Raw genomic sequence first — 14,706 nt, forward strand, 5'->3', positions numbered from 1 at the left:
GGCCACGGTTGGGGGATGTATTTATGGGGCGTCGCCAATGAAGGGAATGTTTCAGCCCTGACAGAAGGGGAGGCGGCCTCCCTCCCTCCCTCCGCCCCCCAGGGACCGGGGCACGGGCGGGACAAGGACAGGTGACGCAGGGATCGATGGTGCTTAAGGTGTGTGTGTGTGTGTGTGTGTGTGTGAATGTGTGTTCGTGTGCAAGAGGGAGGAGGGTGAGGGAGGGGAGGGGCGGGGCAGGGTGACAAGGACAGGTTGTGGGGGTGGAGAGCACTGCTATAGTCCATTAGAGACGGAGGCTCCCTGCTGTGGGGAGACAGCATGATAAACAGCCTCGGCTCTGATAATAGTCTGGCTGATCAATAGCCTGTCCGCCCACCGCCCCCCCCCCCCCCCCGGGGGGCTGCAGCCAAAGCTGCTGACCCTCAGGTCGCTGGGTGAGTGTGGGCACGCGCACGCAAGTGTGCATGTGTGTGTGGGTTTGTGTCAGTGTATGCGTGTGTTTGTGTGTATGTGTGTGTGTGTGTCGTGTGTGTGCGTGTTTGTGTGTGTGTGCACTTGTCTGTGGGGAGAGACAACTTTTAGCGAGTCAGACGGTGCGTCAGGGTGCCCTCTTGCCCTTTCACTGTGATCCTACCTTCACGGTGTAATAAAAGCAACCAAGCATATCCAATTAGCATCTGTATTTCCTCCAGTTAAACGCTGATGGTTAATTCATGGTCCTGTAGTAATGTGAGATGTTTTCCCATCCCGACCCCTGCCTCCCTCTCCTCCTCCTACGCACGTTGTTCCTAATGGCTTATTGACATTATTGTGTGATGAAACATGCACTACTATTTTTTACACTTCTACTTTTTCAGTGATTAATAATCTGACGGATGGGTTATGAGACTACCGTCGTAAAATATGAATCTTTCATAATTGTAGGTGATTAAACAAAGAACGATCGCAGCTGCCATGCACCTAGACTCTATTGGTTTCCATTTGGTCAGATCTGCATCCATCTCATCCTTCATGTCTGGGACGCGTTATGAGGGTCCGTAACCCCTGTGACATCATCCAATGAGGTGTGTGTGTGGAGTTAATACATTTTAAAGAGGTAGTGCCCTGGAGGCCACATGCTTCTGCTTGCTTAGCCACATGCTGCTATGGAAAGAGCTCTGGTCTTCAAATGTTTTATTTACACTATGTATTAGGAATAATTTGGTTAGGTACTGTATATCTCTGTAGGTTTGTGGTGGTTTGTATGCATGTCCAGCCCACTATAAACCGCTGATCATGCCTTCTATCATGTGCAGCATGGTAAAAATAAAACCAGTCATGAGTGGTGTATGTGTTTTTAAGATTAAATTAGGTTTCGATGTCACATCTGCTTTTCTCAGCTGTGAACTGCATATCAGATCTATCATACACCCTGCATGTGTTAACAACATGGGGACCCGCATTAACGTGACTCATATTGTTTTCTGGAAGACAATGCTAGGCGACAACAATAAGACCACTAAGACTACTATGATGCCATGTGCTAGTAAAAGTAATGCATACAATGTATCAATCAAAAAGATGGCACATTAAATAAAGATCATCGAGTGGTGCACGCACGTGTGTTTAAGATTAAACTACAGTTTGGGGGCCTAGAGAAGAGGAAGTCATATAGATACTGCAAATGGTTGCAGAAAAACACTGTATCTGTAGGCGGATGTGGAAATAGACTAGTTTATGCACACACACACACGCCTGCATCCATGCATGCACACACACACACACACACACACCCGCACACACACACACACACACCCGCACACACACACACACACACGTAACCACACACGCATAGACACATACACAGTCATCCCCCACCCACGCACACACATATAGCTGTGTTGTCACTCACTGAGGCAAGACCACATGTCCTCCTCTGAAGTCTTCCCGGCTCCACAAGCTGGCGTTATCTCACTGCTACAGTTGTGGCTTCAATGGCGGTGAGACATCCTGAGTCGGAAAGTGAGACTTCATATCTTGAGCAACCCCACAAACCATAAACCACAGGCAGCAGGCCTCTGCAGCCCTGCTTGCTGTGACATCAAACACTAACAAGCTGGAATAACATTTAGCTTGGGGTGCCCCCCCCCCCCAACCCCGACGGCCTCCAGCTGCTGGCAGTCTGCGAGGATGGCTGGATTTATTACAGGCCTTGTTGCGTTTGGAGAAAACCCCTAACCAAGTCGCGCTGAGACTGTGGGGTCGCGGGACGCGTGATTAAAGCGCCTCCTTTCCTGCCGCACAACACAGCGGAATCCAAAGTGCATATCAATCCTTTGGAAAATCAATTTCCATCTCGCAGCCTTTGCCCCGCTTCCATTTGTTGTTGAGGGCCATGTGTGGAATTAAACCGACGTCTGAGGCTGTTTTCCCAATTGCTTTCAAATTACTTCCATTTACATGATCCAAAAAAATGCCTCAATGACATACCATGGTAACCCAATGACGACTTGAGAAATTAGCTGGGCTTGAGCTTCACACATCGCAGACGCCCTCCCAGACAAAGCTTCCCCTCCCCTGGACTGGAAAGATCTGCTTCTAACAACGTCTAGCAGATGTCTCACCCTACTGCACCATCTGATCTGTCTTTTTCTATCCATGTCGACTTTTCTTTATCGTGTTTCATTTTTTTCTTTGTATTGTTTATTTCCACCAATGACATGTGTGGTGGTTATTTATTAGTCGTGCTCTTTTAATCACTGTTGTTATTGTTGTTATTATATTTTATTTTGGAATCTACATGAAATGGAAGGTGTTGATGAATCAGAGGCTAGCCATGGGAATCTATTCCACGGCGGTTAGCTCGTGGACGGCACGTCGCACACTTTAACATGTGAATCGGCTCGTGAATGAGCTCTGAATGCACAAAGAGCGGCTTATCGCTCATCAACAAGTTCAAACAAGGAGGCTCAGCACAGGTCGGACAGGTTGGAGCTCAGGAACCCAGCGGCGCTGTCTCCCACCTGTGAGTCAGGCGATGGAGAACAAGCCGTTTCCCCACAACACAAACATAACAGGATGTGGGCTACAGAAATATGCGTGCCGTTTTTTTTGTCAGTTACAACAGCGGCATGAAGCTGTCGCCACCGCTGTAGAAAAAGGTCAAGAATGTGCTTATGTGTTTCAATTTGTATGAGGGGGGGGGGGGCGTTTTCGATGTCACATCTTCTTTCCTCAGCTGTAAACACTTCTGCAGATCAGATCTATCATACAGCCTGCATGTGTTAACAACGTGGCGACCCGTATATACCTGACTAATATTGTTTTCTTGAAGACAATGCTATGACTACAATGATGGCACGATAAGACAGATAAGACTACTATGATGACATCTATTTCACAACTTTGTGTCAGTCCATATTTCCAAATGGCAGAAGTCTGGCTCTCTACTTGTTTTTATTTAAGTATTATGTGTAGGGTACTCTGAGAGATGTAACATACTATAGGCTAAACTGTTGTTTACCAGTGTAGAAATGCATAGAAGCGAGGGAGAGGAGCCTAACAAGGCCACCCAGCTAGACTGGGCTGTGGCCCCAGAGCTATGCAGCTCCTAACCAGAGAGGCCTGGGCTTTCATCCACCACATAAGAGGGGGGCGACATCTGCACAACATCTCCGCCTACATTTAGACTCCCAACTACTTACAATTTAAACATCACAGAGCTGTGAGGAACACATGGAGTCAACCCTGTGGGATGGACAGACCTGTAGTGAGGGTTAAGGGCCCTTAACTAAGGTTGGGTCCTTCACTAAGGTTTCTTGACTAAGGTCCCTTCACTAAGGTCCGGCCCCTTCACTAAGTTTCCTCCCCTTCCCATCTTTCCGTCTTTCCGTCTTACCATCAGTTTGTCTGTCTGTGTCTGTGTCTATGTCTGTCTGTCCATCCGTTTCTCTCTCTTTGCCTTTCTTGTCTGTCCTACACCAAAGAAATGTGTTTGGCAATATGACTTTGTTGTTCTGATTTTGCCACAGAGAGCATTTAGCGTGTGTGTTCTCTCGTCACAAACGTAAAATAACACAACACTATCGTCTTTAGAATCAGGGAATGTTTAGAATCAGAGAGTACAGTTTGAGGACAAAATAACCAAGTGAAGTGCTTTACAAAAGGTCTTATTCCAAAGACCAAAGGGCTATATGGCTGCGTTTATTTGTGGCCGCCATGTTCCTGTGAACTGCTCCACACAACACAGTGGTTGAAAGACGATAGTTACTGGATGTTGTAGGGAAGCCAGAGGGAGACGGTTCCAACGGCTTGATCACACAGGCTGCTTATTGTTCTTCAGAGAAGATCCACCGTTTGTTTATGTTCAAACAAAAACCAGGAACAAGGACCCATCCTCTCTCCCTCCCGGGTCCAGGTATGTAAGTGCTGTGTGCGTGCGCGTGTGTGGACCTGTCTGCGTGTGTGCGTGTGATTGTGTGAAGAGTGAATCACCAGACCCACATTGTCTCTTGGACAGGCTAAATTAAGTAAGGAAATTCATTATGGGGGTGGATGTTAGTGCCCCCTTTCTTTTCTATTTTTTTTCCTTTTCCACATTACTTTGATTTATAACCACAGGCCGGTTCTGCGATGCACTAAAAATAACGAAGGAGCGGCCCTCTCTGTGCTGTGATTGTATTGATTTTGATAGCTCCAGTGTTTGTGCAACTCAGGGCGTATTTTATGAGAGCAGTAAAATAACAAAGAAGATGGGCTGGAAGTTCTCCATGTATACCAATCAGAATTTATAAATTGCTCCATTACCTTTATTTCCCTTGGTTACTCTGGGAACATTAGCAATTATTCTCTCATGGGCTTGGCTGATAAAACTAATAATCTGGTGATTTAGTGCCTTGTGGCGCGTTGCACCCGGTCTGGCTTGCTTTAATCCATTCATCTTGCCACCTATTAGTTTTATTTTGGAAGGACAAATTGCTTTCCAAGAGAAAATAGGTCAATAGGTGTCCTCTATTAGAAATTGCTAACAATGTAACTGTTTTTTCATTTTTTTTCTGTCCCTTTGTGTCCCTGCGTGGGGAACAAAATTATGCAGGCTTATTATCATTCTATTTGCATACTGGGTGGTTGCTTCAATTATCTTTCTTGGGCTGCATAACAAAATTGTAAATAGCAGAGGATATATGCAATACTCTGTAGATTCTATATTTGCAGTGGGTGTGCAAATGTGTGCGTGAGTGAGTGTGTGTGTGTGTGTGTGTGTGTGTGTGTGTGTGTGTGTGTGTGTGTGTGTGTGCGCAGCTACCCATACATGTTTCACATGTGCACTCCCAGATTGTTCTGCTAGTGCGCCTTCACCGTGCCCCATGGCCGGTCCTTTAAGTTCAGAAGACTCACACAGCACATGGTAGTCCCCATACTGTCCCATTAGCAGCACCCAAGGGAGACAGAGACCTGGCTGCCGTGGAGACACTTCCAGATGAGCTCATAAATCACTGCCCCGGAGACCAGCGTGGAGCCGTGACGTCATCAGTGTAAGACATGTTGTTGTCCTATCCCCGCGTCCTGCTGATGGTGCAGCCCAGCAACACGCCACCCTTCACACTAGAGCTGCTGCCTGTACGCCCGGGCAGGTCACTGTGTGCACGGAACACACAACACCAGAGACACTCTGGTGTTCCCACAAATGTGTTCTGCCTCATAGTGACTGCTCTTCTCTATTGCGATATGTTATTATTACATTACCACTATTTTTAGTGGTTACTTATTAGTCATTCATGACTCAATAGTCACTTTGCATCAACCCATCTGGTTCACTTTATCCAAAGTGGCTTTCGTTTAGTGTTCTTGGGGACTCGTCATTTATAAGCACGCAATGGTTGGCCTACTTGCTCGTGGATTGGGGTTTGAGAGTCAAACCCTCCGACCACAGTCAATCCCGCTCATCCATTATAACTCAATATTACAATAAAGCCTACGAAATCCAATGATTTAATGTTAATATGTCTTCTGTAGGGTTTCCTGGGCTATTTTTGCCATCATTTATATCGTAAAAGGGTAGCTGTGTAAGCAGTGGTAGTCAGCCACCGTGGCTGCTGTAAGTAACCGTTGTGTTGCCGGCTCTGCCAAAAGCCCTGTGGGTCCCTCCCTCTCCCCACACGCTCACCCTCTCTGAGGTCTGTGGTGACACAGCTGGGCCCATCCAGGCCAACCACGGCGACCTCACCACTTCCCCTCGCTGGGTGGGATGAGAGAGGGAGCGAAGGAACAGGGGCGGTTCGAGGAGAAGCCGGGGAAAAGCGGAGGACGGTGGAGTGCCTCTTAACCAATCACCTCTCAGACGCCGTGTCCTTGTCTGCACGGCACATGCGGCACATGCAGCAGAAGGAGCACAAAACAAACAGGAAGGGTGTGTCGTGTATCCCCAAAGGCCCCTCTCCCTGGCCGCGTCCCCACGGATGAAAGATGGGCTTTTCTCACATTGTCTCCGGGTCGTTCTGCAAGCCATGTGACGTCCTCGCGGCGGCCGGCGCTGACACGCGGTGATCCGTCCGCCCGCTCCGAGGGTGACAGCGTCAGCCCGCTGCACGCGGTTTGAGTTGACAATGGAACTTAAAGCAGTGTGGGGCCTAGATGGAAGTAGACAGTTTAAACTTTGGTTGCATGGCGTTTTGCCACAACAACAATACCCAGGTCCTGTCGTGTTAGTCACCGCATGGAGGAAATGTACTCTGTCACATGAGGGGAGTCACGGCCCTCTCTCCCGGCTCGCTGGTCTGTGTCCCCAGCAGGGGCGGCTGATGTAATCGGCCAGACATAACCCTACATTTACACAGGATCGCCCAGACCAGATAAGAGGCCCCAAGGTTTGCTTATCTGCTGCTATCAGAGTTCAGCAGTGGAGCCAACATCCCCCCAACTCACCCCTCTCCCCCAGCCCGCTTTTCCTCTTCTCCCTCCTCCCCCCATCCTCCTCCACGTCCTCCCACTCCCACCTCCTCCTCTCCTCCTCCTCCTCCAACCCCCACCTCCTCTTCCAACCCCCCCTCCCCTCCTTCTCTGCCTCCTCCCACCCATCTCCTCCTCCTCCTCTTCCCCCCCACCCCCCATGCTGCCCAGAGAGCCCTGGAGCTGTGTGGGGCCGGAGCGTCAGAGAGGGAGACACTGAGGCCGGGTGACAGCGGGGCCCGAAGGCGCCAGGGCTGTAAACATAATTGGTGGCTGTCATAAGTTCCACTGCGGAGCAAAATGTCCACATTCTGCCCATATTTGGCTGAGCGTGAGAGATAATGGCTGTAGAGCACAGCCCACACCACTCATGCGGCTCCTCTGGCCGGGCCTGTTTGTGCTGCAGATCAGGTGTCGGTGGGCGTTCCCGGCCGGCGTGTCGAGGCACCTTTGTGCCTGCGTTGTTGGCTAATAGAGCCAGCGTTGTGTCTGCCGAGCCTGTTGCGTTGCTCTCACGCTGCGCCCGGTCCCGGGGACCGGGGGAGAGCATTAGAGCAGGGGGATAAGGCGTAATGAGCGGCAGGATCAGGGCTGCGTTCATCAAGGCTCTCCGGTGGCACTGCCGGAGGAGCTCTTATAATGATGCATGGGCTGCACGGGCCGTAGGAGCGGCACGCCACAGCGCCCCCCCCGCCAGAGGCACCCCCTCCTTTTTTTTTCCCCATACCAATGTCAGAAATACAATGTGGGCTCCAGCCAATGGGAGGGCTCGGTGGCCTCTGCGGTTAAGCTGCTTCCTGACCTCAAAGCGAGGGGTCAGCGCGAGGGGAAAACATCACACAAGAGCCACAATTGCAGCCCTCAAACATGAAAAAGTCTCTCTTTTTATTTTCTGACAGTCTTCCCACTTTTAATGGCCGGGTCTGGGAGCTGCGTAAACAAACAATGAGGCACGGTGGGGTGGCAGCCAGCAGCCGCAGCCTGGTGGTGAGCTGGATTACAGGATGCACTGGAGCTGTGGCTCCATGACACACACTGAGCTCCACTCAGCCCTTGTGACACTCGGTGGAGCTCCCCCCCTCCACAACCCCCCGGCCCCCACTCTTCCCCCCTGGCCTGTGGCTTCCCAGGGCAGCCCACAGCGCTGCAGGCTGGGGAGGTGTGGGATAGTTTCTACTGCTACTGGTGCTTAATGTATCTTGACTGTGTGTGTCCCTTTTTTTCTCATTGCACTTAAGGGTGTATCAATTTACAATTAAATGCAGTTTCAGGATTTTCTTGGTTATATATTCAACCCCCCTTTTCAGTTCCTCACTCTTTTGTGGGTGTGTTTGTGTGTATGTGTGTGTTTTCCTATGTGTCAGTGTATGTGTGCGTGTGTAAGCGTGTGTGTGTTTGTGCGTGCGTGTTTGCATGCGTGTGTGTGTGTGCATGCATGTGTGTCCGTCAGTGTGTGTGCATGTGCCGCTGCCCCTCCCTGACTCGGCTAATGAGAGGAGGTTTAATTAGTGCCAAGCAGCAACAACTGTAACTTCATTAGCGGCTGTCAACAGGCCAAACAAGGCTGAACACAAAGAGAACTAATTTCCTCCCTCGCTGATGTCCTCTTCCACCCCCCTCCGTCTCCCCTGCTCGTTTCCTTCACTCAGGTTTTCTATGTATTGCCGTTGTGGGTTCTTAATACCATTATAAGAATCCTCTGTATTTGAAAAAAGTGATTTGCTGATGCTGCAATTTGACATTTTTGTTGTGTCCTGAACAAAACAAAATTATATCATGAATATTTCAAATCCAGTATGTGAACACTTTGAGGTCGTTCTGTGCCAAAGACTAAACAACAACAGCAACGCACTGTTAAACGGTACTCCTAATGACACAACGTCTTCCTGCTGAACCACAGACAGAAGGTTAGAGTATGTGTTGCTTCCAGCTCCTTCATTGATTTATCCTCTGACCCACGAATCTTAAGCACATCAAATTTAACTTCACAGCTCCGGTCCAAATGCATTCGCTGACCAGAAGATCAATTCCCATTAATAATGCTCTTTGATGGATAGGCATAGGCCTATGCATTCTCAATGATGGCTATGGCATGATTAACACTGTGCCAGTAAATTAAATCCTAGCTTACCCAGGAATGATTTAAAGGGTAAGCCTTCATGACATCCCTTTCATTTCATATCACATGTAAATTTGATAATTTGCCCAGTCAATTATCATAAATCTCAGGCAGTGTTTCACTCTGGGTTCCCCTCCCCCCAGTGATGGGGACATAACCCCAAGCCTTGTTAGACTCCTGACAGGCACAGATTGTCAATCTGTGGTTTTGAACCTTCCCTAATCGAAAAACCTCTCAGAGTGGCCCAGTGGCTCGTGTCAGGGTGAATGCCATCAAAGCCCTTCATGAGCGGCGAGAGGCACAGAGGAGAGAGCTTTAGCAGGTACACTCTTCGCTTTGTTTACCCTTTCTCTTACCAATCTGGTGCACAGATGGCCAACAATTATTTCTCTGTGTGTGCATTGCTGCTGGCAAACCACCAGCATTTCAGAGATTGGTGTAATCATTTATTATTTATGATTGTCTGGGAGTTTTTGGATCAAGATTGAACACAATCTGTTGAATAACCGAGGCTAGGAATAACCAGCAGAGTGGAATGAAATTCAAACAAAGAAGGTGGAAAGGAGGAAGTCAGGGCATCCATAATGAAGATGTGAGGTTTTCCGTTAGCTGAGCCCCTCCTGAATCCAGCACACTTTAATCCCATTAACACACACTAAATATACCATTTGTTTTAAGCTTGCCAGTGGTAGTGTTTATGCTAATAGCCTGGTGGCTCTAGGCGATTTTTAGGAGACTTTTGGAGGGCACAAGCTAATAATTAGATTTAATAAGGAAGTCAATTTCTATCCTCATTTGAAATAAAAATAAGAGGCTTACGCTCTCATAGGAGAGCCATTAATTTGTTGATTTGCTCTCTCTAGCCTCTCAAGAGGTTCCTGCGTTCATAATTCTTTAACTCATGCTTAGGGGACATCTGGGGGTGAAACACAGTGGGCAGCCTTGCTGCGAACCACACAAGTGACTCTGGCTGGGCGTGGGCCACAGGCCCGGCACCGTAGAGGAGAGTGGCTTTAAAGGTTGGCTAAGGTGGTGGGCTTCCTCTCCTTGCTTCTGACAGAGCTCATCATCCTAACCAGCCATGCAGGGCTCTCCTCTGTGGCTCATGAGCACGGGTTCCAGCTGGTGGAGCCCTCTGATCTCTTGTCAGAAGCCTGGGCCTGCTCTCCTCTGGCCTGATGACTTCCTCCTCTGCTGCTTACTATTCCTCCTCTTTGCCCATGATGTATCAAGCCCCTCTGTCTTTCTCTCCGTCTCTCTCCCTCTCTCTCTCTCTCTCTGTCTCTCTATCTTCTTTTTAATACTGGCATGGAGTGGCCCTCCACAGTGAGCAGCATCGCTGGCTGCCGCAGGTGGAGGAACCATTTTCTGTGGGCATGTGTCACGCATAAAGCATAGGAGCACTTGTGCAGAGTCAATTTACTGTGGGGGAGTATAGAGCTGTAATACTGTGTGCCAGAGAATGTGAAATGCTGCTCAGTGAAGCGTCTGGGAAATGCACTATTTGAGGATGGATTCAAGACCTTAAGTGGTTGTCCCAACATGTGTGTTTTTACTTTATGACCGATTCAGTTCAACATTAAGGTTTGCAATGTCCCTGCCACAATGTTCTGCTCATCAGTGCGTTGGAATAGAATCCACACCAAATGCATATCATGTGTCCAAATGATGGGGCCTGAAGCTGCCTCAGAACCTTGTTGTTTTTAACAACTAAATAGTTGCTTTGAGTGGTGTCCATGTCGTGGCTGTTCTCCTGGAAAGCTTGGCCAGACAGAGTCATGGGAAGTCATTCACATATCATGTGAATATATTCACCAACCATAACCGAATTTAGTCCAGAGGAACTGTAATCGCATCAAGCATTTAGCAAAATGGATTAGAGTTACCAAATCTGTTCTGTGAGACGCAAGTTCAATCAGTTAGCGTCCTGTGATCTTCTGATCGCTGACGTTGCCGACCTTGTCCTTATTCCCTCCTTCCATATGGAATCCACCCAGGAAGTGACGGGGGTCAGGGGAGTCTTGTACAAAATGGAATCCGCACCGAGAATCTCCAGCCTGGCTCGCCTTTAGTCTCTGAGGTTTGCCGTCAGGAATGATAAAGAGCTCTGCATTTGCCAAACCGAGGACTCCCCTGAACGTAGACCTCTCCAAAGCACCGTTCTGACTACTGATGATGCCATGTAGATGGTGTGAGTGAAAAGGAGTAGGAAACACACCGGGCCAGCGCGCTCTGCCATGCCTTGTTCCCGGTGCTTCGTCTCAGAGACAGAGGGAGAGGAGGATGCCCTAGAGAGGCTGGTTACTGTTGAGCAGTAACCAGCCACGGGAGTATGGCAGCTCGTTACAAAGTGGCCATGAAGCCAGGGTTTGCAGTGTTGAAGCGGCCTTGAGAATGAGCTTATCTGCTTCTATGGTTGTAGATTCATCTGTGGAGAGCCCTTTTTCAATTAAAACAGGCCTAACATTTGTATCACGCTAGATTAATTTGACAAATGAAGGGCCTTTTTACCTATTACTCTGAATGAAGCAATACAGTAGAGATGATAAAAGCAACACAACACTCATAGCAAGATCATTTTAAATGTCATGTGAGGTTTCCTGGTACTGCCATGTGATGCTATTTAATTACTAATGACTCCACAGTGCTGGAGCTGGAATGCCTCTTCACTGGGGAGTCAGTTAGTCCACATAATCTTCTTCATTTTTAAAGATCCAGAATGCTTTTGACTAACTATGTTTACCAAACCGTGTTTTACATGCTTTGTCCTGTTTTATAACCATGTCGGATAGCCATACTATGTGGCTGTTATTTTGTAGCATGAACCTTCCCCGTTTGGATTGGTGACTGGTGATTCATCATATGTTTTCTCAGGGGTAGGAAGGAATCAGAAATGACTAATAGTCAATATTCAGTGTTGATTTCGACCTTGACCAAGATTTTAGAAACTAAGTGCACCACTCCAATATGAGCGCTAACCTTACTCTAATAAAGTAATACTGTTATAGAGAGCTCTGGGGAGACAAGTTACAAAAAGTAGACGCTTAGTGTTGTGAATTTTACATGATGAAATGTCCGAAATACAGAGGTTATTGTACCGATCATGTCTAACTCTTCATACAAATAGTTTCTCAATAAGGAATACTAGAACACTTCCACCCTCAGAATACTTCCATCTTAAACGATACACATGCTAGTGCCGTCTCTTTGCTGAATGGCTGAAAACAGTGGCAATAATGCAGCACAATAAGAAACGGTTGCATAACTGTTTCCACGCCGCCAAGAACTGTTTTGTGTTGAGTCGTTAAAGTTGTTATTGAGTGACTGTTGATAGCACCGAGAGTATAAAATGTGTGTGGCTGTGTGTATTATTCTCTGCAGGCTCCACCGCTACATCTGAGTGCCAGCAGAACGGAAGGCCCTCACTATTTGGCTTGCAAACGCTATTCAAGTCTACATTTTTCCTCGTCTTGATAAAGACCTTCCTTCTGTTTGCGTTGATTAAAGTCTGATTAGTCATTGCGATATGGCACACGTTATTCATCTCTGTTACATACTAGGCCCTTTGTTGGAGGTGGAATGTCTGCTGTGTGGGTCTGTGTGCTGTCTGTCTGTCTGTTCCTGTGGGAGGTGTGTATGTATTTTGATACGGCCATGTATTTAGAATTGGTGGGGTTATGTGTGCTTCTAATTAAAAGCACATACCAGTGGCCTGAGCGGTTGGTTGTTGCGACGCGGCACGGAGCCCTTGGAGCTCTGAGCCCTGATCAGGCCACTCTGGGAACATAAGAGAAAATCAGCCAAGTCATTTTACTACCTCCGGGTCGCGTTAACAATCCAATACTTTGTAATCGGCCGACACCTTGACGTGGTTGATCTCTGCGTCATTCATGCACCGTTAAACACACTTTCACCCATTTCCTTTTTTCTCTTCGAAGACTATTTATTTTACACAGATAAACTATGTTTGTGTGTGTGTGTGTGTGTGTGTGTGTGTGTGTGTGTGTGTGTTTGTGTGTGTGTGTGTGTGTGATTACTGCTGCACTGCCGTTATTTACACTTAGCGCCACCGGTATGACCTTAATATAAAGTTAGCGTGCTCCCACGCTAGTAAAACATTTGTTTACTACGGGCGTATTGGCGCTCTGCGCAATGGGAGGTTTGTCCCAAAGTAGTGGGGAGTGAGAAGGACAAACCTCGTCTCTGTGACCAATCAGAGCCACCTCTGCAAATAGGCCAGTGTGGACGGCCTGAGGGGGGGGGTTCATTGCAGTGGGGGAAGGAGGGGGTCTCTCTCCATGTAAATAAACAGTGTGGGGGTCTCGGTGGGTGGACGGCCCCTCTCCCTGGGGCTAGGCCCATTCCTTTGTGTCCTTTAATCCAAGCACTCTCCATTGAGAAGCACACGGAGGGCCGGGTGAGATTAGCCAGCCAGCTCTTGTGTGCGCTTGAGTTTCTCACAGAATGCTTCTACACTTCTTCTTTTTTCTGTGTGTGTGTGTGTGTGTGTGTGTGTGTGTGTGTGTGTGTGTGTGTGTGTGTGTGTGTGTGTGTGTGTGTGTGTGTGCGTGCGTGCGTGTGTGTGTGTGTGTGTGAAATAACAGCATTAGGCCACATCCTCAAGGTGGTCGGCGGGGGGGGGATTGAGGAATTGTGGGTAACCAGACATGCTCCGAGCTCCTGGGTCATGTGATAAAAGCAGAGAATACGTAGCTCTGAGCTGTATTTGTGGTGCGCACATTCTGATGAGGGCTGGCTGTTTTGGTTTGGCGGTCTGCACAGGGATAAGCTCCCGGCTTGAAGGACACAAACCATGAATAAAACGTGGAATCGGCCGTATTTCGGTTCTCGTTACGACTTCTCCTTAAGCGTATATATTTGGGTGACCGAAACGGGCTTGAATCACACAATAATTAGTCGAAATGAGCCATGTAGGCTGTTTATAATTAATGTAGTCAATTTACTTTACTACCAACACTGAAGCACTAATTAGTTTGGCTATATCAGGACAGGACAAGGGGAAATATATAGGCTGTTTGAAGCTGAAAGGTCTCACAAATTGTGTAAACAGTTCACCACTTTAAATACTCAATGTATACAACCTTTACACAACACAATAAGTGTGTAAAGCAACTTTCATGTTAAGAGCAATTATAGCAAGATATTCCTATATTTTAGGGTGGCCCGTGATCACTGTTAATACTGGTTGATTGTTCCTGTGATAAAAACAAACAACGTTCCTGTTTCTCCGCACGTCATAGTAAAATTAAAAAAAAAACAGGTTGTGGTATTACAACTGTATGCATGCTTCCTTTCCTCCTTTGTTTAATGTAAGCTCTCATTACCACGTGGTGGTAACAGATTGTTTGAACTGGAGAGAAAAGCCATTCGAAGCTAATTAAGCAGCCATTCCAGGCACTATTCACAGGCAGAGGACCGAGGAGCACAGGCATTTGTCAGCGCTTGACCCCGCGTGGTATTGATTGACATCACAGCTCGTTGAATGACAGGCTTGACATCCCATAACCAATAGCAAACCAGCCAGTAAGTGTACCACGAGGCCATTGGTTGAAAAACCTTAAAGCTACAGAGACGTGAGTTACTCTTCCCACGTGGGTCAGAGTGAATCTCCAACACAAGCGATAGGCTGTGCTTGC

Source organism: Pollachius pollachius (genome assembly GCF_949987615.1).
Source record: "Pollachius pollachius genome assembly, chromosome: 9".
Lineage (NCBI taxonomy): Eukaryota > Metazoa > Chordata > Actinopteri > Gadiformes > Gadidae > Pollachius > Pollachius pollachius.